The 13,748-nt window shown below is 52.4% G+C and overlaps 1 long non-coding RNA gene across 1 annotated transcript; it reads left to right on the top strand.

Moving 5' to 3' along the window:
* Positions 1 to 462: 462 nt before the first annotated feature.
* On the top strand, positions 463 to 2,679 carry LOC114211784 (uncharacterized). The gene is made up of 3 exons (XR_003609829.1): positions 463 to 816; positions 1,957 to 2,037; positions 2,165 to 2,679. It is a non-coding gene; the product is annotated as an uncharacterized LOC114211784 (long non-coding RNA).
* Positions 2,680 to 13,748: the final 11,069 nt, after the last annotated feature.

The raw sequence follows: 13,748 nt of genomic DNA, 5'->3' as shown, positions 1-13,748 counted from the left end.
GGAGCGCACAGGGGGCGGGGGGGCGGGGCTGCGTTCCAGAGCCACGCCTCCGAGCACCGCCCCTCCCCCCGCCCCCGACCACGCCGGCGTCCTCCCCTGCGGCCTCGCGCCCGCTCAGTCCCGCCGCGGACCCCGCCTCCGGGAAGGCGCCCGGCGTTCCCCTTTCCGCCTTCGACATCCTGGCGGGGAACGCCGAGGAGCGACGTCCCGCGTTACCCTTACACAGGGTCGCCATCTAGTGACAGCAGGATATACAGCTGCGTGCATACGTGAAGCCGGCCGCCGGTACAAGTTTGGAAGGTTCTGGTTAGTGCGGGAACGCTCTGGGGTGGGGACTGGACCCACTCCCAGGCCCTGGGGTAGGCGGGGGGAGGGGGGGGAGGCTGATGGGTGGCCCTTACGCTCGCCTGCACCCCGCGGCCCTGGGGCCCCCTCCGCAGAGGAAGGCGAGCCTGGGCCACATCTGAGGAGGGCCTCGTGTGAACAGTAGCCTGGTCTTCGAAAGGAGAGGCCGGCGGCGCCAGTGAGGTTAGCTCCGAGAGCCCGCACTCGGCAGAAGACCTGTCTGCAAGGGGGTGTGGCTTAGCAAAGCCCACTCTGTGTCGGGAGCGGGGAACGGTGTGCCGGGAGACAGGGGCACCGGAGGGACCTCCACCAGCTCCGGACAGGCCTGCCCTCCCGGAGCGTCAGCTCCAGAAGACAGGGCAGGGGAGGACAGAACTCCTAGGTTCCTGGAAAGGCCTCCGGGAGAGCCCGCTCTCAAACTTGCTGCAGCACAGACCCAAGGAACAAGCGCAGTCTGCGGCACACATCCAGGTGGGGACAAGACTCCCGTCGCCTATTTGCAGACACCCCCGAAACTTTACTAGGGGTTTTCTTGCATCCCCCAGATTGGCTTCGTGGAGGGAGGTTGTTACGGGACAGAGTACCGGGTCCAAACTCAGGTTGGGCTGCTCGCTGCTGGAAAATCAGTCCTCGAGATACAAGTGATGATGGGAAAGGAAAGGTCGTTTTATTCAGTAAGCAGGCAGCTGGGAAGCTGGTGGACTAATGTCTCAAAGACCATCTTCTCCCTCCAGGCAAAGCCAGAGGGTTTTAGAGGGGAAGGGAAAGGGGGGAGGGGAGAGAAGGGGGCTGCATGCTGGAGAAGCAGGTGTCCAGGCGCTTAGTCCTATGTTGTCAGCATGATCCTGAACAGACTTCCTGGCATCTGCGGCAGCTGATCTGATCTTCTGAGAAAGTCTGGTCCTTCACCCCCAAGGCCAGCGGTCTGCAAATCTCAAAGAAAGTTAGTCCTGCTACAGATCAAGGAACTAGGGGATAAGTGCCTTAATAGAAGCAGATGCAAACTGAGGACAGAGAGAGCGATCAGAGCTGCCATGTATGTTTGTGCAAGTTGCTCACTGCACAAGGGCACTTGGTGGCGGTGGAGGAGTGGGCACCGGGCCCTGGGATCTGGAACTCAGCCCTTACCTGATCACAAAGCCATGCAACCTGGCAAGGGCTGTGTCGGCCAAGAGGAAGGGGAGCCCTCTTCAGATTCACCTGCTCTCCAAGAGCCTGCCCACAGGGGCCCCCTTTTCCTTCTCAGGCACAGAGGGGGCAGGCTGCAGCCCTTGGGGAGTTAGGTGACTGTCTTTGGAGAAAAGGCTCCTGCATGGAGCCCCAGCCCAGGATTCTTTGGTTTCTGTGGGCCACAGTCACCTCGCTTCTCCCACAAGTAGAAGCTCCCTTGGAGGTCCACCGTGTGTTAGCCAGAGAGCCAAACCTATTCTGGTGTTTGTGGTCTCCATCAGGGGCACTGCTGGGGAACAATGTCACTGCTCTTGCAGAAGCCTGGTATTTGATTATAAAGTTTTTCAGGCAGAAAACATGTATTTGCACTGTTCTGTTAACTCTGGCCTGATTCCCTAAGCCAAGCTGTGAACAGCCTGCCCCCGTTTCTCTTGTTCCCAGAATCCTTTAGGTGCAAAGACACACCTCTAGACTGAAAGGTCGGTAGAGTCCCAGTGGACAAAGATTAAGGAGGCCCCAAAGGTGAGTTTATGTTTCTTCCATCTGTTCTATAAAATCTGAGCGGTTAAGCACTTTTTGATGTTGGAAATGGATGAGGTGTTTTCTGCTGGTCTACCAGAGGACCTGGGAAACATACGCATTTCCTCAGGCTGCTGCAAGAAAGTACTACAGCCTCGGTGGCCTGGACTACAGAAATGTACCGTCTCACATGTCTGCAGGCGAGAAGTCCAAGATCCACCAGTCATCAGGACTGGCCCCTTCTGAGGGCTCTCGGGGAGAACCTGCTCCGGGCCTTTCTCCCAGCTTCCAGTGCTTTGCTGGCGATCTCTGGTGGGTTTTGGCATGTAGACACATCCCACCCATCTGCCTTTATGTTCACATGACATTCTCCCAGGATGCATGTCTGTGTCCAGATCTCCCCTTTTCGTAATTACCCAGTTATACTGGATGAGGGCCACCCCCCCCCCCATGGCCTCACCTTGACGAATGACATCTCCAGAGAAGGTCACATTCTGAGGTGCTGAGAGACGAATTTGGGAGGACACAATTCAACTGAGGCCCTTAAGAACCTGAAACAAGACGGCAGTAAATCCCTCATCTTCTACCCGCTGCCGTGGTGACATGAAAAGGGATGTGGGAGGGAGGGGACGTTCAGCTCATAAAATACGCAAGAAAGTTTTTCTTTCTGCATCAGGTTTGTATCAGGATTGTGTTCTTATCCCCCGGTAAACAATAAAATCTCCAAGCCAGACAAGCCAGACAGTCTCTTCCTTATGTGTTCCCAGACCATAAGGGAGAGGGAGGTTTCAATAACCAGAATAGGCCTGGAGCTGCCTCAGTAGCCAGAGATACACACGCCCGTAGAGGGCCTCGCAGACCTGGACTGCCCGAGCCGTCGTGGACCTCGCAGCACGTTGCCCCTTTGGCTTTTCACATCATAAGTTTTCTTAATCATCATCGTGAAGGTCTCCTTAAGGTTAACCATAACTTAAATGCTTGTGTTAGTTGATGGGTTTTGCTTGCAGAAATGTCCTAATTCTGGCTGCAAATTGGTGTTTAATTCCCCAGCACGGTGGCCAGAGGGGCTGTCAATGCTATCTGAGTCATGGCATTTGAGTTATTTAAATCTGTCACATATAAAGTCATCCACAATCCAGGTTTGGGGCTCGGGTGAGGCAGGTGGAGAAGAGCCTGCCACAGATGGCCTGGGAACGCTTCACGGGCAGAGATGTGGTGGAATCAAGAAGCCACTGGCTAGAGCTTCATCCTGTAGACCCGAGGGCCTTACATAGCTGTTTGTGGGTGGCCTATAATCTCTGACCCCCTAAAACTGAAAACTGAAAAGGTGTGTATTTTACTACAGAGGGGAGAAGATTGCCAGCTTTGGTGCACTCTCAAAGAAACCTCTATCGAGAACGACTGACTTGACTCTCATCCCCTCACACATCTTTATACTAAAACAGTAAATTCGGTTTTCTTCTAACGGGTAGAAGTTCATCATGAAATTTAGAACTGTTAGCAAAGGGAGCAAGACCTTTAAACTTGACACTGGTCCATCTCCTGGTTTGGACCTTGAATTTCCTGTCAGGGGTATATATATATGGACTTATAATTTGGAACGTGCAGGCTAGGTTCTGGTGGCCATGAATTGGCATACGATATGGTCCCCTGTGGCCTGGGGCCTCTGATGGCTCCCCACTAGTAGAAGTGTCTAGTCCTTTATGGAGAAGCGGGGACCTTGATGGAGCCCATGGACTTGGTCCCAAGATTGTTAAGGATGTAAGGCCCTTCCCCCAGCAGTTTGCCTCTGTGGAGGGTTTTTGTTCATGTCAGAGTTGAGTGGCAGATGACTTCTGCTTGGGCCCAAGGATTCACATGTTTATAATTAGGACAGGAACTCCTCCGGTACTCGCTCTATCTCTCCGTTCCACGCTCCCGCTTGTCTGGCCCTCCTCCCACCACTCCACCCTCTTACACGTATATGGATATTAGATATATTTATAATGGATAATATTCATGGTACATAGTAGGGAGAGTTCTGTCTGCATCACAAAAAGGACAACCGGATATCACCTTTTACAGAAATAAAATAGGAAATTTGAGCGAACTGTTTCAACTATTTTTTTTTTTTTAAGATTTTATTTATTTGAGAGAGACACAGCGAGAGAGGAATACAAACAGAGGGAGTGAGAGAGGGAGAAGCAGGCTTCCCGCAGGGCGGGGAGCCCGATGCGGGGCTCGATCCCAGGACCCTGGGATCACGACCTGAGCCGAAGGCAGACGCCCAACGACTGCGCCACCCAGGCGCCCCTCAACTATTTTCTTTAGTAGATTTACTTTCCAGCCAGAGATCAATAGCCTCCCCCTCAGATGTCACTTCTTCACTAACTCACAGATCTGGCTTTTACTTTGGGGACAGAAGCTTCTTTTTCTCGACCTGCTTGCATTTTCTCTTCAATGTCCTCTAGAAATCTTGAGTCATTTTGACACACACGTACAGTGCCCCGGGAAGATCTCCGCCTTACCGTGTGCTCTGACCATCTCTCTCTGGCCTTCCCTCTCCTTGTATTTGACAGGCTGGCAATCATGTAATGCTCGTTACCATGCAGGACTGTACAGCGTCTGCCCAGATATTCTTGCTGTTTGGAAAGCGTTTGTACAATAGCACCAAGAATGTGGCCCGAGGACACCCCCCTCCCCAGCCAAGCCTTATGCCGCAGTTAGCATCAGTGTGTCTTATTGTCCGGTGCTCCTGGTCTCCGTCACATGCCATGCTCATTACCTGTCTTGTTAACCTGGGCCACAGAAGGTCCTTACAACTCCCACTTTTGGGGCAGTGAGGGGATTTCAGGCTCTTTCTGGGCCATCTTTGGTCAGATGGGAAGGGTCTACACCTTGAGGGCGGTCCCAACAGGTGCGGGAGAGGTTTTCACGAATGTCCCTGGTCGAGCAATGTCCCGGCTGTGGACTTCCCCTGCTCATGCCAGTCTTGGGTCGTTGGGACCCCTGAGGCATGGCTGGCTCTGTGGGTGAGAGGTGGGGTCAGACTTCTGAGGCCCTAGAGAAAAGGGACATGTGGTTTGGATGAAAGCCTGAGGGAAGATCTGGCCGTGAGGTGTGCTGCCATTGGGACTGGCAGGGAGGAGTGGCCATGATGGGGGCCGGGGGGGGCGGGGGCAGGGTGCAGCATGTAGAGCTTCCCTGAATTCTGGGGCTATTCCCTTGTGAGGGGAGAGGGTGTCCCTGGGGAGTCACAGTGTTCATGCAGGACCCTCCTTTCTCTCACATGGACAAATGCTCAAGTGTTCGAGGCCCTTCCCCTATCTGAGACAGGTCTCAGGAAGCAGGCCCACCAATGTTGGGGTGAGCAGAGGGGGCTGAGGGCACAGTTAGAGGCAGGTGAGGCGCCATCACAGACGCAGAACAGGATTGAGAAGAGGGCCTAGGAGGGCAGGGAACTCCGTGCCTCGGCCAGGTGACCCCACGCCTCGGCCAGGTGACCCCACACCTCGAGCAGATGACCCCACGCCTCAGACTGGTGACCCCACGCCTCAGGCAGGTGACCCCACACCTCGGACTGGTGACCCCACACCTCGGCCAGGTGTCCCCACGCCTCGGCCAGGTGACCCCACGCCTCGGACTGGTGACCCCACGCCTCGGACAGGTGACCCCACGCCTCGGACAGGTGACCCCACGCCTCGGACTGGTGACCCACACCTCGGACAGGTGTCCTCACGCCTCAGACAGGTGACCCCGCAGGTGACCCCACAGCTCACGCAGGCAGAGGCAGCCAGGTCAGTTCAGTTCTGATGGAGCTGATTTCAGGGCCCAAGACGGGAGACCGAGCCCCAGTTGGTGATGGGGCTGCTAAGGCCTTGTGTCTGATCTTTCATCCTGAGCAGCCCAGAGCTGCCCTTTGGCTCCAGCACGCTGTCTAGCCTGGCACCAGGCGGCCCAGCTTCCCTGGGAGGACCCATCTTTCAGATCCAGTCAGAACCAGAATCAGGTGGGTCTTTGGCCTCACTGAGCTCTGCTCGGTCCAGCCTGGAGTGGGTAGTCGGGGTCTTGCAGAAAGACGCCCCACATCTTCTCTGTAGTGAGTCACCCACTGGAGCCCCGGGCACAGGGTCCAGCAGAGGGGCCCTTGACCAGGGTGTGCACCAGTGGCTCAGACTGGGACCGGCTTAACCCAGGGGTGGCACTCACCTAGACTCTAACATGAGTGAAGATTGAGCCCCCCCTGGAGCAGAGCACTTCATCACGCCTGCTCCTGACTGCGATCAGGAAACAAGGCCAGCGGGTAGGAGTAGTCTGATTCCCAGTTAGCCCTCTTATTATCCTACTGACTCATAACCAAAAAAGAGGGATTTTCTGCTTCTTCCTCTTCACGGGACAGTTAGACTTTTTTGTCCTGAAAATGATAGCATTCCTGGCCCCCAGGGAGAGTTGAGTGTTTTATTTTTAAAAGCCTAGGCTTATAAAATAATCATCACACAGGAGATTTGGGATAGAGGAGGACTCTGGATTGAGTCCAAAGAACAGTCCAAGGTTGGAGGACACCGGGTGGGGACCCGTGTGCCCACAGTGCCAGAGGGCTGCTCCCAGCGGGGCAGGGAGGGCGCAGGGCCTCCCACTGGGGATGAGGGGGTGATCGGAGGTGTGTGGAGGCTGCACAGTATTGGACGGTATTGCTCTGCAAGGACGCCCAGAAGGAGGAGTCTGTGACACTCATGCACAAAGGCTGTATTAGGGTTCTTCAGAGAAATCTGAATCAATAGGAGATATCTTAGACTTTCTCAGCCTCTCTAATTGGGTGAGCCAATTCCTTATACATATTAAAAAGAATGATATATATTACATAATCTTGTAAGGAAGTAGCTTGCCCGATGATAGAGGCTAAAAATTCCCAAGGTCTGAAGTCAGCAGGCTGGAGACCCACTAGGCCAAATTTGGGGCCCCCCTCACCAAGGTGCTCCTGGGCGTTTACTGTTCTCAGACTCCAGTGATGGGGGTCTCCCCTCAGCCTGATGGAGTCTTTTACACACTGGTGATGTGAGGGGATGGTGGGTGCTTCTCTGAGGCTCATGTCCCCTGCCTCCCTTGCCCGTTCTCCCCCTGGTCTCCTGGAGCTTACACCTGCCCTTGTGCAGATTGTTTCAAATGCTGAGCCCCAGATGCACAGAGATCAGCTAAGGTGGGGACCATTATCGACAGGAGAGCCAGGTCTGCCCCAGATGTTACTAAGTTGGGGCTGTCTATTCACACACACACACACACACACACACTCACACACTCCCACACACATCACTCATGATCCAGCATGCACGCACTGCACTGCACAGGAACAGTTCTAGGGGTGGAGCTCCCAGCAAGAGAGGATCTGTTTTGACTTGCAGAAAGCAAGCCACTGATGACTCAGGGAGATGTTTGCCTGCTCTTCTTGGCGTCTCCTTGGATGAGCTTGCATGCATCCGGCTGGGATGTTTTCTGAGTCCCTGCGGCAGCCGTACCCACACACCTTTTGTTCCTACATGGGAGCCGTGTGAGTCTCTACCTTGCCCAGGCTACTGAAGGTGGATCGTCCACTGAATGAGGTAGGAACAGGACTGCCTGGCACCCCCAGTTGTTGGCTGAGGTCTCAGAGCGCAACAGAGACAAGGCCAGGGGGATGCGGAGTGAGTGTGTAGCTGGAGGAACTTGAAAGCTAGGCCTAGCCTGCTGAATAACTGGGTCGGCACCTCGACCTCAGCCCAGCTCATGCCTCGCATGGACCAGATCAGCTAGAGACTGGGAGCGAAGCCTCCAGGGCACCAAGAGGGAGGGACCAGGGGAGCCAGCTGCAGGAAAGGGGGAGAGAAGAGGAGTTTGGGAGTCAGAGATGTGTGACGGCATCCTGGCCTTCCCACTCAGGAGTCATGGGATCCTGGGCAAGCGCCTCAAGCTCTCTGACTCTGTTTCCTCACCGCTGCAGTAGGAATTCTGGTGCCTTCCTCCCAGTTATGACAAAGTAAACAGATGCAACAGCCGGATGCCACATACAAACTTGATTGCTGCCTGGTTTGAAAAAAATTTGGGGACATTTAAACAGGATCTCTTTAGTATTCTCTGGTATGGAGTAAATTGCTCAGTTGCTGGTTTGGGAACGGTATCGTACTTATTTAGGACAACGTGAATTCTCAGGAAATGCGCACTGCAGTACTTGAGGGCGAAGTGTCCTAGGGTCTTGCAGCACACTGACATGGTTCAGCAACCAAAAGTGTGTTTGTGTGGAGACAGGCAAACAAATATGGTGAAATGCTAACTGCTGAAGCTAGGAGGAAAGGATTCAAGTGTTCACTGCTGATTCTGTCCGTTTTTTCTTAATGTTGAAAATGTGTCAAAAATGGGGGAGAACAAGAGTAAATGAGCAAGATATGCCAAGCTCCCCACACGACGCCTGTTCGGCAGTCTTTATTTTATAAATATGCACTAAGCCACTGGGGGCGACATCAGCCGAACATGCCAGATACTGTTCTGGGAACACAGCAATGATTTCTAGAAGGCCAGAGACAAACATTAAACAATAAAACAAGTTTGTGAACTTGTTAACCAAAGAGAGTGCTGAAGTGCTCTGAAGACCGTCCCCAGGTGAGGGACAGGGGACCTGGGTGGGGCGGGGGGGGGAGTGCCTCTGAGCCTCTGAGCCTCTGAGCAGGTGGAATGTGAGCCGAGGATGGACCGGGCCAGGGAGCCGGCCATGCAGAAACTATACCTCCTCCTCCCATCTGTGTGTCCAGGAGCCCTAGAAGGGCTCAGGATGCCAGAGGGGACATCAGCCAAGAGCCTGGGGGGGGGGGGGGGATAGGGATGTTGGCTTCCTCCCTGGGAGAAACCAGCCATGATTTAGTTTAGGCTTTTGTAACTCTTAGGTCTGTTCAGACAAGTCAGATACCATCACTCTCCCTGGACCAGTGACCTCCATGGTGTGGGGGCAGGAAGGAGGGACAAGGGTGCCTGCTGGGCCACTTTCTGGAAGCAGCCCAGGATCTGGAACTGGCCCCAGAGGCAGCCCTTTACACAGCCCCTGAGACTGGTAAAGACACTTCTTGGTAACACAATTCACAAATGGAGGTGTGTTCAACTTCATTCATAACCGAAGAAATGCAAGTTGAAATTTTGTATTTTCACCCATCAAATTGGTAAAGACTAAGAAAATGGATAACATCCAGCGCTGAGGGGGCTGTGGGGAACAGCCCCTCATCCGTGGCTCCTTCAGCTTCTCGCGGAGAATTTCGGGAATTTTGACACTGTCCGTCAAATGTGAAATCGTGACCATGCTTTGCCTCAGCAGTTCCATTTTGATGAAGCTGTTCTGAAGACGTCATCAGTTGGATTTTTAAAAAAAGGCACAAGGATGGCACTGAGTTATAACTGTGGCTTTTGCAGTGATTTTGCGGAAACAGGACTGACTGCCCGAATGTCGGCCAGCAGGAGACCGCTTAAATAAATGATGTTTGGGTATGGATTTAATATGAGTAAAGTTTTAGAAATAAAATATATGTACATATAATAACATTGGTGAGATAGGCATAGAAAAAGTCCAGAAGACTCTATTTTGAAATGTTAATAACGGGGATATCTGGAGGCATGAAACCACTTTCTTTCGTTTTTTTTTTAAGATTTTATTTATTCATTTGAGACAGAGAGATGCAGAGAGAGAGAGAGCATGAGCAGGGGGAGAGGGAGAGGGAGAAGCAGGCTCTGAGACTGCTGAGCACAGAGCCCGATGTGGGGCTCCATCCCAGGACCCCGGGATCATGACCTGAGCCGACGGCAGACGCCCAACCATCTGAGCCACCCCGGCGCCCCATGAAATCACTTTCTGTGGCATGCATCGCTGTAGTATTTAAGTTCTGTATCACAAGCATGTATGGCTGTTGTAAGCAGGAAAAAAAAAGGATTTTAAAGTGGGAGAGAAGGATGGAGGAAAGGGTGACAGCAGGTAGTGGTTCTTCTCTGGGTGTAGCCAGGATCTGAACCCCCTTGAAACAGCTGGAGAACTCACCTGCCTTACGGTCTCCCAGCACACGAGTGTCAGTGGCCTTCTGACCACAGAGCCCCTGTGGCTCACCATGGAAGGCACAACGGAGATGGCTCCAGAGCCCGGCCCTCTCCCGAGGGGGCCCCGTGGAGCCCAAGGCAGCCGGCGGTTGAATTTGGGTTTTCTGCCACTTGCAGTCAGAGTGGAAAATGATATCCTAACTTGAGGTAAAAAAGGGGGGTAGGGAAGAGATACTGCGGGTTCTCATGAAATCCACACACATGGACAAGGAAGCTTCAGGAAGGGCTGAAACCAGGGAAGCGCCAGGGACCCAAAGAGGGGTTTGTGGGTTTTCTCTCCAGGGAGCTGCCCTGCTGGAGTTGTGACACCTCCCCGCCCTGGGGTTCTCAGATCAAGTGCCAAAATTCCTGTGAGGGAGAATGTGATTGGCCCAGCCGTGTGGGTCACGGTGACGGGTGGGGGTGCGTGGGGGTGGGGATGCGGAGACCACCTGCATCCGTCCAGAGGGCCATTGCCAGGGCAGGCAGCCATTTTGACCTGTAACCTGTTTGCCGTGGCAACCTGCGGTGACAAGGTAACACACACTGAACCGCTTAAACAACGTAGATGTATTATCTTCCGGCTCTGCAGGCAGGAAGTCCAAGGTCAAGGCATCGGCAGGGATGGTTCCTTCTGAGGTCTGTGGGAAGAGAATCTGCCCTGGGCCTGTCTGCTATCTTTGGTGGTTTGCCAGCAATCTTTGGCCTTCCCTGGCTGGTAGGATACATCACCCTGATCTCCGCCTTCACGTTCACACAGTGTTCTCCCTGTGTGTGTGTGTGAGTCCAAATATCCCCTTTATATAAGGACACCAGTCATGTTGGATGACGGAACCAGCCTACTCTGGGATGACCTCATCACAGTCACCGCCCTAATTCCAAACAAGGTCACTTTCTGAGGCTTGGGGAATTAAGACTTGAACATATGAATTTGGGGCAGGGCAGGGTGGAGAGACAAAATTCAACCGACAGCATAACTGTTATGGTCCAGGTCCAGAGAAAGATCTGGGCTGGAGGGACAGCTGGAGAGTCAGTGACCTAATGGAGAGTGAGAAGCCTTTGGGAGCAGATGGAAAACCAGCAGAGTGCAGTGTGAGGAGAGCCACAGAGCACGCACTGAAGAAATCTGCCGGATTTGGTAATGTGTGGTGTTCTCGACAGGGAGAATGTCCACAGACTAGCCAGGGCAAGAAACACTGCAGTGGCGTAAGGAGGGCCTAGGATATGATGCAGTGGAGAAAGTGAGCGTTCAAGTAGGCTGGCCGTGCAAGGAAGAAACCAGTGTCAGCTAGAGGAGGAGATGCCGAGGAGGCATTTACAAGGTGCTCATGTTTACTAATGGTGGGAAAGAGCCAGTAGGAAGGGAGAGATTAAAGGGCAGGAGATCATCAGGGTGCCGGCTCCCCAGAACGTGCCAGAGCTGTGTACCCACAGGCTAGGGACCCTGCTCAGGAAGTGTGTGTGAAATCAAAGTGTGACTGCGCACCACAGCGGACAGAATCCAGAAAGCGGGTTGGAAGGACTGGCTAGGGCCACATTTTGAGTCCACTGTAGCTTCTGCTCCCGCTTCTTGCTGCCAGTGTTGGCTCCATTTCTGGCCCTGGTTGATGCCAGTGCCTACCACGGTTGGCAATATTCAAGATGGAATTTAGATGCCCTTGGGTGCCCCTGAGTCAGCAGCACAGCCCGGTGGGCTGTGGCCCGGGGAGCCAGGCCTCAGGGTATCTCCCACAAGGTCATGGGAGCGAGTCTAAATGTTAAGCCCATTGTGTTTTCCTCGCTGACCTTCTCTGGGCCCAAACATCTGGAAGGTTAGAGATCCTTGATGTTATAAACTGTTTGATAATCATCATCCCAGGAGAAGATATGTAAGCAGGAAAGCAAGTCAGGGTGCTCCTCTCTTAGCTCCAAGTCACAGAAAATGGACAAGACCCCTGTACTGCACCACTCTCAGCAGGACAGCAGCTACCTCTGAGAGGTCAAAAGGAGGGTAGAGACCTTACCTTTATATGTTATACTTTATATACTTATGAATGATTTTAATTTTTATAGTAATCGTTATCGGCTCTAAAAAAAATCTTACAACATTCCATCTTTTTAAAAAATGGATTTTTATTTAAGAATATATATAAATACATTCTCTTTCTAGAGAGTGGAAACATTGTGGATAAGATAAAGTCTCCTAGACTATCTCCCCTGCCCACCCCCCAAAACAATCTACAGCAGAATCCACTATTATTATCACTTTGGTGCCTATCATTTCACACCCTTTTAAAATGGATTTTCATGCATGGATATGTCCCCACATTAAATATGTAGTCTGGATTTTTAAAGGGATTAAACAACATATTTTCATATAGCACTTTCTTTCCACTGGACTTTTTCTCTCAATTGCTTGTCTTCAGGGGCCATCCCTTCCTGGCATTTCTCCTCCACATCCTCCTTCCTTCCCTCTCCCCTAGGAGTAACCTGTCCCTGGTGTTAACAGATGCTGCTCCTAAGACCAATCCGCTAGAAGTCCCTGGGGTACGGTTTGCCAGATTTAGTCAATAAAAATATAGGTGGCTCAGTTAGCTAAGCAGCTGCCTTCAGCTCAGGTCATGATCCCAGGGTCCTCAACCTCCCTGCTCAGTGGGGAGTCTACTTCTCCCTCTCCCTCTGCCCCTCCCCTTGTTCATGGACTTGCTCTCTCTCAGATAAACTCTTTAAAAGAATATATAGGTGGCAGGGGCACCTGGGTGGCTCAGTTAGTTAAGCCTCCTACTCTTGATTTCAGCTCAGGTCTTGATCTCAGGGTCCAGTCCTTGGGCTCTGTACTCAGCAGGGAGTCTGCTTCTCTGTTTCTCTCTCTCCCTCTGCCCCTCCCCCCTCAAATAAATATTTAAAAAAATATAGGTGTCAGATTAAATTTTAATTTCAGATAATGAATGATTTTTAAATGTAAGTACACAGTGCTTGGGATATACTTACTCTAAAAAACTATCTCTGGGTGCCTGGGTGGCTCAGTCGTTAAGCGTCTGCCTTGCGCTCAGGTCATGATTCCAGGGTCCTGGGATCGAGCCCCGCATCGGGCTCCCTGCTCGGCGGGAAGCCTGCTTCTCCCTCTCCCACTCCCCCTGCCTGTGTTACTGCTCTCGCTATCTCTCTCTCTGTCAAATAAATAAATAAAATCTTTACCAAAAAAAAAAATATATATATATATATATATATAAAACTATCTCTTGTTTTTCTGAAATTCAGATATAACAGACTGGCTTCTATGTTATCTGTCAATCCCACTTTGGGGCACTTGTTAAAAATACCATTGGCCTCCTCCCTTTATGAGATGCAGAAAGTCCGGATGAAGGCCAGCCAGGATTATGTATACTTTTAAACGGTATTCAGATCACTGGCCAGGTTTGGGAACCCTGCACTGCACCACACCAGGCTGACTGGGGGCCAGGCTCCTCTCCCCGTGAAAATACACGTTCATGCTTATTCATCCCCCAGTTTTTAATGAGTTAGGGTAGTAGGAGTCATGCCTCCAGAGTGGCTGTCCCTGGCCTGGGACTTCCGCTGTAGGGACGTCCACTCAAGTGTGGTGCCCCTTCCCCCACTACACTGTCGGGACAACCAGCTCTGCTACTTTTCCTCAGGCCACCCAATTTCCTTTG

The sequence above is a fragment of the Eumetopias jubatus genome, unplaced genomic scaffold, assembly GCF_037043125.1.
Source record: "Eumetopias jubatus isolate StellerSeaLion01/CBP00866 unplaced genomic scaffold, mEumJub1_p1.0 scaffold_14, whole genome shotgun sequence".
NCBI classification, from domain to species: Eukaryota; Metazoa; Chordata; class Mammalia; order Carnivora; family Otariidae; genus Eumetopias; species Eumetopias jubatus.
Note: the sequence above shows the minus strand (reverse complement) of the source record. Positions and strands in the feature narration are given on the sequence as shown.